The 14,248-nt window shown below is 46.3% G+C and overlaps 1 pseudogene; it reads right to left on the bottom strand.

Moving 5' to 3' along the window:
• Nucleotides 1-4,704: 4,704 nt before the first annotated feature.
• On the bottom strand, nucleotides 4,705-7,873 carry LOC136353500 (uncharacterized; annotated as a pseudogene).
• Nucleotides 7,874-14,248: the final 6,375 nt, after the last annotated feature.

Here is a 14,248-nt window from a genome sequence, read left to right on the forward strand (position 1 = left end):
AGTGAACTATGTAGCATCCAAATAAAGAGAATATATACTCGAGACAACAGAATAAACAGAAAGATCATAGCATGTATACGGCTGTGTTTGGAACCCTGGTTCCTAACTCATCTTCATCGTATTCCGCGCGCATGTTTTTAATAATGCTAAACGGTGTGTCTTTTGCAAAATATTTCTAAACGAAAGTTGCTTAAAAAAATTATATTGATCTATTTTTGAAAAAAAAATTAGCTAATACTTAATTAATCACACGCTAATAAACCGCTCCGTTTTCATGCACGAACACCGTCGACGAGAAGGCGAGTTGGAAATCAGAACCAAAAAAACAAACAAGGAAGCAACGTTGATTATATATCTGCAGACAACCAGGAGGATTTCAAACATGTTGTTTCCCTCCGACATCACTAGCTCACTGGATACGATTTTTGAGTACTTTATACTAAGCATTCCATCTTACCATTAAAGAGGGAAAGCATAAAGTGTTTACCTTATCAACTTACCCTGAACTTACCATATAAAGGACAGGGAAATGAAACCCCTAATCTTTGGATCCCTAGATCTTCTTTTTGGCGGCGCACATGTGCTCCCCCTGTGGATGATCACTTTTGGCTCGTGCCATTGCCAGGGGTTTAGGCTAGCTACTTTGGGCTAGAGATTCCTAGGTCACAAGTCACAACCCACACCGTCCACATGGCAAAAACTATAATCATCACGGCACAATTCTGCATAGACTAGAGGATGATCATTCCTGGTACGTTGCAGTGTTGCTGAAAGATTTTGTGTCGTGTGCAATGGATCTGTGCTCTACCACACTCTTGGAGAAATGCAGGATTACCTAACTGGCAGAGGAGGAGTTACCATGTACCGATAGGAAGACCGATAACTGCGGTAATCGCGCGGTTACCACAGTGAAGTGATAAAACGAAGCGGAATTGATAAAAAAATTGAATTGTTATTTAAATTTCTTTAATTAAATTGGTAGCGTTGTGGGGCACTTGTTTTTACCAGTAACGGACGGTAAGGCAGACCCTATAGATAAATGATGTTGGACAACTAATATAAAAAAAAGTCTCTATTGATATTTTCATAGATTAGAGTCATTACTTTCAGTCATGTAAAATTCCATTTAAATTTTGTTGCATGGCTTGGTCAGACATAGGCACTTTTTTATTAGATTTTCAGCGGCATGTGAAACGAGTTAAGCCATTAGCACATGATTAAATCGATTTCTACCTTAGAATGTATTTATTTATTTATTGATTAGAATGGATTTATTTATTGATTGATTAAACTTATTGTCAGTATCATGAGTATGGGATGCCTAATATATTAAGCTTAGCGGGACGCACCATATACCAAGCTTTATACAAAATTTAACCTCATATACAAAATGGTTTCGGATAAGAAAAGATAAATAGAGTTCTAGTTGGACACCACAATGTCTACTCGAATTGTATTCATACTTGACTCTCTAATTCTCCTTAAACAAGAGGACACTCGAGGGTAAAAATACAAGACTCTCTAAGAGGAGATGGGCCACAACAACATAGGTTAAGGCAAACTAACACAAATCAGCACAAGCCAAGCCAAGCTTATAGCGCCACAGAAGCCATGGCAATAAAAGACATCTCCAATCTCTCCAAGTTCATATTTGAGTAAGTCGACCATCACTAACCATCGACGGGCCACCGCTAAGCCAACAACGGAGCTACAACCGGGATCACCCAAAACCCTATCCTAACAACCAACACTTACTACACTCTATCCACATCTTTGAGATTTAGGGAGAGAGAGTGAGGGAGAAGGATGGAACCGCTCTCCTGTAGGCTCCCCGACATGGCCAACTTTTATAAGTTAGGGCGCCGACACAAGATGACCGAAATCTAGAGCGAGCTTGCACCGCTTGTCAGGGAGGTTTCAATAAGGGGGTTGCTAGACGACATCTCCAGAGAGAGGAGCGACGAAAGCACTGTCGTCGCCGTTTGTCGAGGTCTCAAGGAGATCGAGACTGGGTTTTCACCCGGCAACCCCACTAGAGGAGATGAGATCACATCCCTCAAAAGGGAAATGACGTTTGGAAACATCATCGTTGCCGGCCCAGTCGAGACTGGTCTAGGTTTTCACCCGCTGTTTGTATATCTGCAGCTGATGTACTATTGCTCCACCACGGTTAGCCCTCGTTGGCGCATGGGCAAGGCTGCACCGGTGCCCCCCGCCGGCTAGCCTCCGCATGCCTTCATGCGGCCACCCTCATGTCGACCACTGGATCTAGCCAAGGGGTGACCTCCTGCACGACTGGGTTGACCCCAAGCCTCTGCAGCAGCCGCTTCACCACGTGGATAAGGCAGCACCCGCGCCTCTCGAGCACTAGCACCGGGCTCTCCACATAGCCCTCAGCACCTTCGCCGCTTCCTGCTGTTGCTGTTGTCGTTGCGCTGCCACCGCTGCGACCCCACCACCTACATCCTTCTCTTTGGCGGCGCCGCGTGTGGAATGGCCCACCGGCTCACGTCCTTTGCCTTATCGGCTGCCGTCGTCTCCTCCACCTCGCCACCTCCATAGTCCAGCCCTACCTGGACTTGTCGTCGACGCCGACCCGGCTCTCCGCCGCCGGATCTAGACGCTTCGGGCCGCTTCTCCTCGGCGCCGATGCTATACTCTGTGCTCCTTTATTGCTGACGCCTCGATTGTCTTGGCCGCAAGCACGGGAGAGAGAACCCGCTGCCGCCGTCCATGCAGCCGCCTGGCTTTGCCGGTGGCGGCTTGGGCGGTGGCGAGGCGGGGGAGAGAGGGGGGTGGCGTGGCTTGTTTCGTCGCCTGCGTCGCCCCGGGTTCTGAGAGAGGCGCCGTCACTATTCCCCCGAATTTTTATTGACTGAATGTACGGAAAAACTCTTGCCATTTTCTTATCCCATATATATAATATATATATTTATATAGTGGTGTTGTGCCAATTTATAATTTTAACAGCAAGATTTTAAATACGAAACAAATTTAGATTTGTTTTGAGACTAACGAATTAACAATTTGAGGGGCGCCGCACGCAGAAGTGCAGCGCGCGAGAACCACGCCTATTTTCCCGCGAGAAAATGGATATTAAGCCACGTTCAAAACTGGGCTTCGCCAGAATGCCATCCCGAAAACGGGATTCGCTAAAATGCCAAGATGAAGCGCGCCGCACTCGCCACTTTGCCATTTTCCTCCTTTTGCTCATTTTCGAAATGATTTTCCCTTCTATGCGAGTTGACCTGACGAAATTGCCCCTGCGGTCGGGTCTTGAAAGCGAGAGGGGGTTGAGCCAGCCCGTGTGTTCGCCGTGTGCGCTCGGTCGCCTCTCTCTCTCTCCTTGCCGTTGCAGAGCGCCGCCGCCGTGCCATGCATCTCCGGTCCGGCTAGTCGAGGCTAGCTGGCAGGTCGAGGAGGAGTTGACGCACAAAGCCGCCGTCCATCCCCAGGCCCCGAAGCTCGTCGCGGGCATCAGAGAGAAGAACCCTAACCCTAACTAGGGTTAGGGTTATGGCGATGCAGCGAAGAATTGCTCAAGGTAGCGAGGACATGTCCCAAGGTAGTTCCTTTCGTGCTCCCGGGCGCCAACTCTCTCGTTTTCTTCTTGGTCCCAGTGGACTTCCTCTTGTGAAGTGCCCAAGATGTGGGAATGCAGTAGTGGAGTGCAAATCCTGGAGGCAAGGTGGTCGAGTGTTTTTCAAATGCGAGAAGAATGAACAATATGTAAGTGAACTCTCTTAGTTTGATTTCAGATGAGATGGTTGGAATTTCAGAATGCATAGTTAATTTTATTTGGTATTGTTGTTTTCATAGGTTCCAGATGCTTGCACGTTTTTCAAGTGGTATGATAGTTACCAAAGAATGGTGGAAGGAATGGAATTAGATTTCAATGAAGAAGTTGCAACCCCAGTTGCAATAGCAGCAGCAGGTGAGGCTGACAAGGTTGATGAAGGGAAGATGGATAAACTAACTAAGTGGATGCAACTTCTTGTGTTGATCAACATAGGGCAAGGCATATTAGTTCTGATGGGAGTGTTTGTTTTGCTTATGAAATGATGGATGTAATAGGAACGCAGTGAAGCAAACTTGATGTGTTTGTTTTGATTTTGGTAATAGGAACGCAGTGAAGCAAACTGGACCGGTTTAATATATGTCAAGTCTTTATGGCTATTTGAGAATGTGGAAAAAATATGTGGGGTTGCATTGTTATATAATTTGTGCAGTGTTTTGGCTGTGTGTTCAAAATATGGGTTACTGCCTATATAGTTAATTCAGTGTGTGGCAAATGTGAATCAAACAGCACAATGTCAGGCAGGCAGTATTTTGGCAGCACAAGCAGCACAATCAGGCAGTATATAGCCAGTGGTACATTCATGCAGTAAATGATGCATTGTAACAATTCCAGGCATTAAAACAATTCCAGGCTGTGTAAATGGGCACAATGACATAATATCTCCAACAACATAGTCACTGCAAATGCATAGGCTGTCACATATTGTCAGATAAGTCTTAACCAAAAGCCAAGCTAAGCTATTACAGATTGTCATTGCAAATGCATAGGCTGCTGTTACATATTAGCAGTGGAGACATAAGCAGATAAGCTGCTACCAAAAGGTACCAAACAGTATTAGTACTGAATACATAGTGAAGCTGCTACCAAAATACATCCAAATGCCCACATATTACAGACCAACTAATTCAGTTCTTTGGTGTAAGCTTTTTCCTTGGAGATCTTCTTGGTGGTTCTGGAACCATTGTGGGCTGCTTGCTTGATCCTGCTTGCACTGTGGGCTGGGAGCTTGATGTGGTTTGCATTGTGGGCTGGGAGCTAGGTCCAGCTTGCACTGTGGGCTGGGAGCTAGGCCCTGGTCCATTCATCAGCTGTGCCAACCTACTGCTAATTTGAACACAATACAAAATGCAGGCAACTTAAAAACAGAATGATTCACATTAATAATTGGCTGTCAAAAAAGGGCAAACTTACCTTCTTGTCAACCTTCCAGGGTTGTCTTGCAATATTGTGTCCACTGTAGGCCTACTTGGGCTTGGAATTTCAGATGTGTGGCCATACTTGGTAGTATTCCTTCTAGGCTTCCTTTTCCTGCATACAAATTAAAAGTTAGCAAACAGTGGAGCACAATGAACTAAAGATGCAAACTTATTTATACCTTTTCTTAGTTCCATTGAGTGCACATTTGTAGCTGTTTTGTGTATGACCCAACTCTCGACAACCTTTGCACCTCCTCTTGCCTCTAAGCAGTTGCCTCTTGCCCTTATCAGTAGCAGTTGGTTCAGCTATAACCTTAGCTTTCTTCTTGCCCCCACCTTCAAGACAACCCTTGAACCTAAGTTTTCTGTTTCTACCAGATGTCTTCCTTGGTAGTGGTGCACCCAACACCCATGGTAAATCAACCTCTGGCCAGTGTGATCTGTCACCTAAAGGCTCAATTACCCTCTTATATGCATTCCTAAACATCTGCACAGTGTAGTACCTATCAACAAAATCTTCAATGTGCACATCTCTGCTTTGCTGTGAAGTAATCAAGGCCAGTGCATGCTGGCAGGGCTTCCCTGTATGCTGCCACTCCTCACAAGAGCAATATTGCAGGCATGCTTTCACAATGTACTTCCCATGTATGCTGCTGTTATCAACAACTTCAGCAGTGAAACTATCAGCTTTAACAACTGAGAGGTGACCTAATCCCCTTGTCATTGCTACCAGTTGCTTGTTGACAGCAGGTAAAATTTTCCCTGTCATCCTCTCTGCTATCCTCCTTCTCTTATTCCATAGCACCATCACTTTTTCTCTATACTTGTCAGCTAACTCACAGACAGGCAGGTCCTTATAATCCTTAATCCAGTTATTGAAGCTCTCTGCAAGGTTGTTGGTGACATAATCACACTTGATTTCAGGGTTGAATGCACTTCTCATCCACATTAAAGGATGGTAGGTCTCAAGCCACTCTAGCACACCAGGACATGATATTACATGTTTCATGTGTTCTTGCCACACTGTTTTCCTATAGGTTCTAGCAGTTGGGTACATATGGGAGTGGCCATCACTACCAAATCTTTTAACAAAATTTTTCATTAGGTGCCAAAAACACTCCCTCTGCTCAGCTTTTTCAAATACATTATGCACAGCTTTCTCTAGCCCTTTACATGCATCAGTACAAATTGCTAAGGGATCAACATCTCCTATAGCTGTCTTCAATTGTTCCATGAACCATACCCAGTTATCCTCAGTCTCAGCATCTATGAAACCAAATGCTAAGGGGTACATCTAATTGTGTCCATCTATACCTGTTGCAGCAGCCATATGACCATTCCAACTTCCATTGAGAGCAGTGGAATCTATACTAATATATGGTCTGCAACCCTCCAAGAAACCATCTATGCAAGGCTTAAGGGCACAAAAAAATCTGTGGAAGTGCACATGGCCATCAACCTCCTTGGTGCCAATCTCTACAACACTACCAGGACAAGTCCTTAAGACCTGTGCTCTCCACCTATACAACATGTGGAAGCTTTCTTCCCATGACCCATACAACTCTAACAAAGCCCTCTGTCTACCCTTGCAAACTGTGTCATACTTAATTGTACACTTGTGATCTTCTTGCAACCTTATCATCAAGCTTTTAGGGCCCATACCTGGATTAGTCTTTAAGATCTTCACAGCCTTTGAAGCAACCCATTTGGTAGTTGGTGTAGTGGTCCTCCTTCTGCTGCTAGATGTACAGGTATGAAAATCTGTTAACACAGTCACCTGCCAATTAATTGAACAAATACATTATAAACCAAACCATAAAAGTAATATAAATAACAAAATTCAAATTAACCTTAATTGTCTTCAAGTCAGCCTGCCTACTTCCAACAATATGCCAAACACAACCATCCACTTTACAACCTCCTATATATCTTGTTGGGTCAGTCTTCACCACATCCAATTCAAATTCTTTGTTAATAGCAAACTGTCTCATTGCCAATCTAAACTCCTCCATGCTGGGGTATGCAGTTCCAAGATCCATGCAAGGGTTGTCAGGGTCATATGCCATCACATTTTCACCAGGAATTGAATCATCCACTGGAAGTGCAGCATCCATGTCATCTGGGCCTCCTACTCCAGCAACATTGACATCAGGGTCTCCTCCTTCAACATTTTGAGCTGCATTTGGGGCTGCTTCTCCACCAGCAGCCTGCCTATTCCTATCAGCTTGCTCATCCTCAGCCCTCAATCCCAACAACTCATAAAACTTGTCATCATCCACTATTTCTAGCCTCCCTTCTTCCTCATTCTGGGCCAAAACCTCTAGGCTATCCCAATCCACAGCAGGAGGTGCATCAACAGCTGGCCCATGAGGTGGCGCTGGTTCGACAACTCCATCAGATGCGACATAGAAAATGGTTTCAACTCCTGCATCAGCATCTACCGCTCCCGCATCACCAACTACAACATCTAAACTACGTTCAGGCTCCTCCTCGAGCCTGGTAAGATAGAAAAAAATACGCAAGTTAAATGATGCGCAAACTACAACGAACTCGCCCACACTCGCAACATCAACAACATTCAAATCGCCAAAGGTTTGAGAATGGATTCACTTATCCGGCGACGAGTTCATGCCAAGTACACTCCATATTCGCCACCCTCACCACCCCGGGATGCAGTGCGACGGCGGCGCCTACATGCGGTGTGTCGACGGTGAGCTCCTTCCGCGACGAGCCGTCTTCATGACCAGATCGATTTCTTCGCCGACGAGCAGACAGGATGGAGCGGCGGAGGAAGAGAGAGACGGCCAAGAACCCACCTCTGGATCTCAATCCCCTTTCTACCCGACCGCAGGGGCAATTTCGTCAGGTCAACTCGCATAGAAGGGAAAATCATTTCGAAAATGAGCAAAAGGAGGAAAATGGCAAAGTGGCGAGTGCGGCGCGCTTCATCCTGGCATTTTAGCGAATCCCGTTTTCGGGATGGCATTCTGGCGAAGCCCAGTTTTGAACGTGGCTTAATGTCCATTTTCTCATTTACCCGCCAAACAGCTCAAAGAAACCCAACCATTCGCGCGCTTTCTGAAACACCCCGCGAGGCCGCGACCTTTCGTCTTCCCCTTTCACCGCGAAGAGCAATCCGCCGCGAGCACGATCCGCTGCTTCCGCGGCCACCGTCGCCACCACCGCCGGCGTTCGTGGCAATGGCGAGGCCTACTGAATCCTCTGCCTCCATCGCTAGCGGCGGCCTCGCCGCACCGGCTCCCCCAACCAATCCTCGCAACGCTATCCCCGCTGCGAACCCGGCGGCGAATCCCATCTCCGGCGCGGCTCACTCCGCTCCGGCGAACGCTCCTCCACCCGCGACCGAGTGTCCAGTCCCGCCGCCGCCGCCTCTCCCCAGGTGGTCCGAGGTCGACGAGGAGAGGATCCTCGAGATCCTCTGCGACCACCTCCGCCGCCACGACGACCTGCCGCAAGGCGTCGACCTCCTCATGGCCGTCTACGGCCTCCTCACTCGTACGGACTACAGCCTCGCGGAGCTCGAGGGGCTCGTCACCGTGCTCCGGCGGCGTTTCGAGGAGAACGACGCGGTGCTCTGCAGCGGGAGCGGCGGCCCTGCTCCGGGGCACCAGCTCCGGCTCTACACCCTCTCCCTCGAGGTGTGGGGCGCCGCTCCGACGGCCGTCGCGCCGCCCAAACCCGCCGCCGCGGCCACACCCACCACGGCGCCCGCCAAGAACGCGCCGGGGACAAGCTATCCGGCCCGGCAGGCGGGCCGCCCCCGCCAAGCGGCGGCGCCGCCGGCTAAGAAGGTGCGGTACGAGGAGATGCGCGTGCAGTACCCGAGGCTGGCGGCGAAGGTGGACGAGATGGCGAGGAAGGCACTCGAGGGCGTCAGCGACATGACGGCGTGGTCGCTGGAGCTGAGGCTGCAGAACCAGCAGCTCGCCGGTGGCACGCCGGAGGCGCGCACCGATGACCGGGCGAAGGAGCTGACAGGCTTGATCTCAACCCTGATTTGATTTGAGACTCATCGAATCTCTTGCTTGCTACTGTTAGAACTCCAGTTTCGTGGCGTCAATGGTGTCAGACATGTGCTGCTGATGTTCATGTGGGATTTGTTCTTGATTAGAACAGTACTGCCTACATCATTTTGCAATGTCATTAATTAGGATCGGAGTCGTTATTTAGGATCAGAGTCTTCAATATTATGAAGCTTAGCGTAATTATGTGATGGGAATTTTAGAATTGCGGGGCTATTTGGGGATTCTAGCATGGTGAATACTTCAGTTCTTTTTGATGATCCCCATTGTTGAATAGCATGGCATCGGATGAAATGCCCTTTATGTGGTGCTGCCAAGGATGCTCGTCTTTCACTCTTGCCGTTTGTGATGGTTTGATAAAGAACTGATCACCAGCATCACAGTACTCCCTCCCTCCGTTTCACAATGTAAGTCATTCTAGCATTTTCCACATTCATATTGATGTATCTAGATTCATTAACATCATTATGAATATGGGAAATGCTAGAATGACTTATATTGTGAAACGGAGGAAGTAGATTAGAAGAATATCTGTAGTGTTTTCTGAATAACATGCTAGTTCACTATTTTTAAGTCAAAGTCTGGCATCTGAACAATTTGGGTCCCATCAGTTGTTCAGTTGTTCACTTTTGTGGAAGAATTAGGAACTGAAATCTTGGATCTTTTCTTGTACCAAATAGCTTGCAAATAGCCGATGGTCTGGTAACATTGCTGTAGCTCCTGCATTCTCTTTCCTTGGAGTAATTTGCTCAAACACCATCGATGACATCTGCCGTTCTGCACATATATTTCAGCATCTGCCCCTCATTTTGCTCATAGCAGAATATTTCTCTGAGAGGCAAATAAGGTCTGTCAGTTGATGAACGATCAACAAATACGTAGAAATGTCCATACCATTAGGATTGTGGTCTCCTCATCTGTTACATCGATATCGCGTGAATAATGTGCGAGTTCTATGCAAGCAGGAAGTCGGATTTGGTCTCTGCTCTCTTCCAGTAAGAGAACTACATGTTTCCTTTGAAATTGATTGGAAACTGTAGACACCTGTGCTTGCCTCAGAACTATCAGGATGTTCTCTGCTTCTGTATGCGACCTCATTTATGCTTTTCTTTTGTTGTGTTTCCTTGTTGTCCCGTCCTGAACTCAGTCTTTTCATCAGATATCTCTTTTTTCTCTAATCCTCTGCCTGCCAAATATTGTCATTGTTTTCACAGGCATAATTTACACTACGATTGTACGACACAAGGTTTTAGGTGTATTGTATCATCAGATATTTTTACTAAATCAGATATTTGTCAGGTTTTGTTTTGTTTTTTTGTTTTTCTGTATATAACTCTTCTTTTTTAATATATATAACTACTGGGCAAAGCCCTGGTAGTAATTTGCATAAAAAAAATTCTCTTGGATTTCATTCTTTGTTATCATTTCACTCATTTCCAAGAATGCTAACTTCCACTAGTTCCGACAATACCTTTGTATTTCGCTTTGGTAGATTGGCACTTTGATGTAACCCTGTATTGGTAACTGTCGACCAGAATGGTCAGAAAACACGTTGAGAGTTTGGACATCTTTTTAAATATTTTGTCACAGATGACCCCATGTATTCTGGATAAATCATAACATTTCTCACGGATTATAGCATTTGGTTAGTCTTACATTAACTGATGTAATAAATAGGCCGTAAAACTGAAGTTCTTTATTTCTTGGTGTGAATGGCAAAGCGTTTTAATTATCAGGTTAATTCACAATAATCTTTTTCAGGTTAATTCTCCACATCTAGATTTGATACGGCGTGGTTATTAGAAAGCTTCTGTGGGTTGGATGCTAAACAAATTGACCATTTCTTGGATTTTGTTAGGGCATGCCCAAGTCTTCTTTTTTTTTTTCTCAGATTCAAGTTATAGCAATTGCTATGGTTTGGATGATAAAAACAACTAGTCAATTGTTGGATTTATAAAAACATACCCAATTTATTATTTTTTTGATGGGAACATACCCAAATTATTGAAAATAAATTGTCCAAGACCTAGAAAATATAGGACTTAGTTAAATTTTTAGCTGATCCTAAGCATTGCAAAAATTTTGATCTTACATAGGACCGAAAGTTCGGATATGTCGAAATAATTTTGTCTGAAATCTCTAGTACAGAAACCGCCAAAGGTGCCAGTTGGAAATATTTCCAACCGGCACCTATTGGTCGGCACCAATAAGAAAAACCGACACCCGTGACAAAATAGAACCGTCACCTTTAGCTTTGCTCGAGCCAAAAAAAAAAGAGCAAGCTGACTCGAATCGAGCCGAACTCACCATCCACACTCCACCGCCGTTCCTCCCTCGAGCCCATCCCTACTCCCCTTCATCACCGCCTCTCGGATCCGAGATAAACTCAACAACAAACTAGTATATTCATCAAGAACTAGCGAATAGTACAAACCATTAAGAACTCAAGTTTGGGACTAGAACTCAACAAGAAATCAAAAAGAGAAACTCAAGAACACATGCCACCAGGGTTTCAAAAAAGAGCACATGCCGCCACATCGCCCGCACCACCGCTGTCCTCCACGCTCGCCGTCGTCACCGCATGGGGAGGGTGCGGCCGCTGCTGCCACCAAGTTGTGCCGCTGCTGCCTCTGCCAGGCGGGAGCCCGCTGCCTCCCCACTAGCTCCCCTGGCGCCGGATCTAGCGGAGGGGAGCTCGCCGCCTCCCCTCCTGCCGGATCTGGCGGAGGGGAGGGTGTGGCCGCCGCCGCCGCCGCCACCTCAGCCAGCCAGCCGCCGGTCATGGGAGGGGAGCCCACCGCCTCCCCACTGCCTCCCCGCCGCCGCCGCCTCTGCCAGCCAGCCACCAGCCATGGGAGGGGTGCCCGCCGCCGCCGCCGCCGCCACCTCTGCCAGCCTGCGCCCGGCCATGGGAGGGGAGCGACGCGAGAGAGAGGGAGGGAGAGCGATGCGAGAGAGAGAGAGGGGAGGGAGAGTCGGAGAGAGAAACACGAGAAGGGATGTGATCGATGTGTAGATAAGGACCGTGTGGTGTGGACGACTAGATAAGGACGTTCGGTGGGTGTGGACCGTGTGGTGCTGCTGAGTCGCTGATGGCTCGGCTCGTCGGCTCGGCTTAAGCTATAGGTGCCGGTTAAAAAACCGGCACCTATAATATATATGTGCCGGTTTTTTCGCTAGAACCGACACCTATAGTGTTTAAAGGTGTCGGTTCTATATTTTTCCATCACAGGGAGGTGGGAAATTGTCTATTGGTGCTGGTTTTAAACCGACATCTATGAGCCGATCCCTACGAGGGATTTTGCTAAGTTAACAAAAAGTAGGAAGATCTGGAGAATAGTTTCCTATTGGGGTGTGGGTGTGTGTGTGGGTGGGGTGGTGTTCCGCAATTTTGGACCCTTCTGAGAAATAGCAAAAATCTTGAATGAAATGGATGAACGTGATGACAAATTGAATTTAAGTGGCCTCAAAACGAAAAACTGAATTGTACATGAGAATTATATTACCATTCAACAAACTCTTTACACAAGTACCTGGAAATGGAATCTCAGACTTGGATACATGAAGCTTATGTCAACTTCTTTACGTGTTATCTTGTCGATATAGAACAATAAAGTGCAGCATTCCCTATACGATAATACATGCTTACAGGCAGTAATTAATAAAACAAAACCTTACCTAGCATTGAAACGAATGTTGACTTAACCATATCAGTATTGTATATAGAAGTCAACTGATATAGCCCATACGTGGCTGGGACACGTAGTTGGATCAACAAGAAAGGGTATGCATGCATGCGCGCAAAATCTGGTCTGACGGACACCTCGTTCCTCCTGCACAAGTAGAAAGGGATGAAGCATCTCCAGTTTCTACTATAAATACATCACAATATTGACACAAACTCAACATCCAGCAAAACCAAGCACACAAACACATACATTTGCCCAAACTTCAACCATGGCTCTCAAATCTGCAGCTCTTCTCGCCATTGTCATCACCATGAGCCTTCTCTCAGTGGAGGTCGCCAATGGCTGTGGTGACACGAGCTGCTCAAACCCATCCCCACCACCGCCGCCCGCTGTGCCAACACCAACAGGGGGTACATGCCCCATCAATGTGCTTAACCTTGCGGTGTGCGCTAACGTGCTCAGCTTAAATGTTCCTTCCTCGCAGTGCTGCACACTGCTTCAAGGGCTCGCTGACCTGGATGCAGCGCTTTGCCTATGCGCTGCTCTTAAGGCGAATATCCTTGGTGTTATCAACGTAGACGTTCTAGTTGATGTCACTCTCATTCTTAACTCATGCAACAGGACATGCCCTCCTGGCTTCACTTGCCCACTCTAAGTATATATATATATGCACCTCCTGAATGTGTTTGTTTTCTCCGTTGTTGCTGTTACCTTCCAGTGAGTGCTATGTAATATCGCAAAGCCTTATGTGCTTATGAATAAATGTTCCCTTTCCATTGAAAGAATGCATGCCTTATTTGTGCACTGTTGGGTTGTTTCTTTGTATTGTGTTGTACATGTTGTGTATGCATTTTTGTTCAACTAGATAAATTACTAATGTGCTTATTGTTTAGCCTCGGGAAGCACATTTCATGAAAATATATATGGCACTAGTTGGACTAATTTGCACATGAAAATGAAATAAATGGTACCAATGGTTTGTTTGCTAAAAGAGGATTGAGCTTGCAAAATTTCAATGGATTTCTTTTTGTGCATCCTAGATCTACTATAAATTGTAAATTAGTTCCGAACTCATTTTGTTTTTTTAGAAGTTCAAAGGACTGAAAAATCTAACAATTAGAAAAAAAATGTGCATCCCCTAGTCATGCTATCATGATGTGGCTATATGGAAAAACAACTGGGATGCAATTGGTGATTCGATGTTGAACAACCACATCAACAATTTAGACAAGACAATGTCGAGAAAGCTACTACCTCCATCCCAAAATATAGCAATTTTTTACTATGAATCTGGACACATAGCTAAAAATGCTTACATTTTGGGACGGAGGATACTCGATACCGTAATTGATGGGGACGAGGCTGAGCCGCTGATTATGCATGTCACAACTGCGATGAGACTTGTCGGCATCGATCACCGTCACCGGTGGGATTCCTGTGCCACCTCACGCAAAACCATGTATATGCGCTGCCCTATTCTGGACTGCACAATTGAAGGACAGGAGATATAGGAAATTTGGC

The sequence above is a fragment of the Oryza sativa genome, chromosome 10 (genome assembly GCF_034140825.1).
Source record: "Oryza sativa Japonica Group chromosome 10, ASM3414082v1".
NCBI classification, from domain to species: domain Eukaryota; kingdom Viridiplantae; phylum Streptophyta; class Magnoliopsida; order Poales; family Poaceae; genus Oryza; species Oryza sativa.